We start from the raw sequence: 3,084 nt of genomic DNA on the forward strand, positions 1-3,084 counted from the left end.
TGTGTGTGTGTGTGTGTGACATTGTGTTGCTTTTAATAAGAAAATATTATTGGTCCAGTAGCTTGGTTATTTTTACAGGCAGGATAATTAGTAGAGACTGGTCATAAAAAACTGGATTATGGGGGTCAAAGGAAAGTTGACATCAACATTTAAAAACTCATCACTGACAGGATTAAGTGACGCAGATAATTATGTGTCTTCCTAATCAGCTTTAGGCACCATAATGTTCAGCAAACGATTAAAACTCGATCAGCACTGGATTTTTAAGGCTGATATTGATATTTGTGAGTTTTATATCAGCTTTTTACCATAAACAAAATGTAAACAAACTTAAATCTTAATCTTATTTTAAACACTAGCTCTAGTTGAGATCAAGCTATAGAAAATTTATTACCAATTCATTATTTTTATGATGAATTAATCAGCTGTTTAGTCCAAAAATCTCACAAATAATAATAATAATAATAATAAAAACAATAATAAAAACCCTTTGAATAAGCTCCTGAATCACTGCATGTTCACTTGCAAACTGGTCTAATTACATGCATCAAACAACCGCGTATTGGAGTTTATTACATCTCTGAAGAATTAACCAAAATGAAATCAGTTCATCAAGCATGGACGGGCCAAGCCACATGGCTGTGTTTGTTCTTCACTTCATTTCACTGCATTAAGTGCCCTGGCACTGTGTGATGTGCTCGTAATAAGATGATGATAAGTAAAAGCTTGAAACACTCACACACGTAAACACAACTTTAAATAGTCATACTGAGTCAATGACCTAGATACTGAGTGTGTTTGTGGAAGCACACAAACGCTTTTGAATCCGTGTGTGCGTGTATGCATTCATCTTCCTGCATACTTACTAATATGTGTGCGCTTATGAGCGTCTCTTCTTTTTTTTTTTTTCTTCCTGTGTGTTTACACGATGCATAATTTAACAGCAGAATAACCCCCACGTTGTCAATAAGGAGAACAGTCTCTCACTATCACAGGAGGAGTATTCGGAAGAACTTCCCCTGCCTCGAATAAACGGATAAATTCAACGGTGATTCACTCACACACTCGAACAGCTTGTCTATAATAAGTGAAGGCAAACAGAAGGAAACAGGAAATGTGACAGACTTCCTCTGAGCGGTGCTGTTCAAGATGCTCCAGTCCTTCCTCGCCTCTGTGTACGTGCACGTTGACACACTCAATGGGAAAATGTGTGAAAACAAATGACCAAAATCATATTTACTTGTTTGTAAACATGACAATAAGCCTGATTGCTGCACAAAAACAGAAAATTATAAATAAATACCAACGAGTCAAATAATAAAACTCTATACCTGGAACATTATATAAAATTATCTCATTTCGTACTCCGGGTCTCCAAATTCACAAGATTAAAGAAGCCAACGTTATTATATATAATTTTCATCACTGTCGTCTCTCCTCTACTGTCACTTTCTTTGGCTAAAAACAGTCTTTAAGTCTAACAGATCATCTCTTTCTCTCTTGTCTCTGTCAGCCTCTCCATCTCTTCCTCTGCCTCTTCTTCCTCTGTGGGAATTAGATCAAACCTCTCTCTCTCTCTCCGGTCTCTGGTTCAGCCGCTGTAACCGCCTGTTAATTCTATAACAAGTTCCCCTCCTCTCGTCAACACATCCCTAACTCTCTCCCAGTTCATGACATGACATCATCTCGCTACTCTATCTGACCTCTCCCCGACCCCCGTAAGTCTGCTTCTTCCTCTCTCTCTCTCTCTCTGTGTGTGTCTCTTTCTAAATCATTATGTCCAGTCGGTCTCTAGAGCACTAAGTCTATTACTCTAATACTGTGTCTGCGTCACAACAGAGCTTCTGGCTGCTGACTGGTCAGACACACACGCTTTTCAAAACTTTTCTTACATAATCTCTCCCTCGGCTTACACACACACACACAACACACTTTGAATCGATGTAATGTAAAGCATGCTCTCACTAGGACTGTGTCAAAACTTCAGCATGGTTTTATCGCTGCAGTGCGAGGCGCCATCATGCGACGCCACAGTCTAGGCTTGTTTTGTAAACACTGTGTTAGAGACGGTTTGGCGACCAAGCGTTTCATTGCTGATCCAGGTTAGAGTACATGAAAGGAGCGGGATGCCTACAGTAGCGTAGGCTGAAGCCAGAGTCAAATAAGTTGATTGTGATGGTGTTTAACTCCGAAACTGTCAACTGCTGTATGAACGAAACTTGTGTTTTTACCAAATGGAGAACACCCATATTCAAAAAGGGATTTCCCACAGACTGAGAGCTTTAGTCACGTTTCACTACTATCAAAGCGTGACATGGCCATTAAATCAGCATGCTGGGTGGTGTTACAAGTGGATTGAGCAAATTCTTGTTCATTTGGGGCCTAACTTTTAAGTGTCCACATCTGTGAATAAGATATTTACACAACAAAATCAAGTTGAGTCTCATGAATACCAGCTTGAACAGGCGCTAATTTACACTAAAAGAAAACATGTTTCACCATCTGCCTTTCACAGAATCCACAGGTGCTGCAAGAATTCATTGGATGGATAAATAAAGAGATTTAAAATTCTAATTGTCTTAATTTCCTTGCCTCTTTGTATTCTTGTAAAACAGCTGATTGGGATAATATTCTGCTGATAAAATCTTTCTGATAAATATAGTATGTGCCGAGTTTAAGATCTCCACCAAAACCTGTTGAATCATTGTTCTAAGAGGAATTAGAATTACCTTTAACTTTATATCGAAGAGAGAAGTTAAGATTAAATTTATCACAGAGTTTTCCATTTGGTAACACGTTTTCAAATGTGTCTATCAATGAGTTACAGACCATATTAACCTTTGTTGTGAATGCTAATATACAGCTATGAGCGCAACGCGAGCACAGATTAATATAACGTTAAAAAGCAGCAGTCTGTTCTTTTGCTTTTGTTTAATCTTCTGATATTATTACACTCGATGACTCAACAGGAAAGACAAAATTACCTCACTGTCGAAGCACCTCGTGTACCGACTGTCGGGCTGTACGTGCCCTGAGAAAATGGAGTGCTGTAATCTTCTATAATCCTTAGCACCACTGAAAATG

This window comes from Morone saxatilis, unplaced genomic scaffold, assembly GCF_004916995.1.
Source record: "Morone saxatilis isolate NCDOM2014 unplaced genomic scaffold, NCSU_SB_2.0 Contig10, whole genome shotgun sequence".
In the NCBI taxonomy this organism is placed as follows: Eukaryota; Metazoa; Chordata; class Actinopteri; family Moronidae; genus Morone; species Morone saxatilis.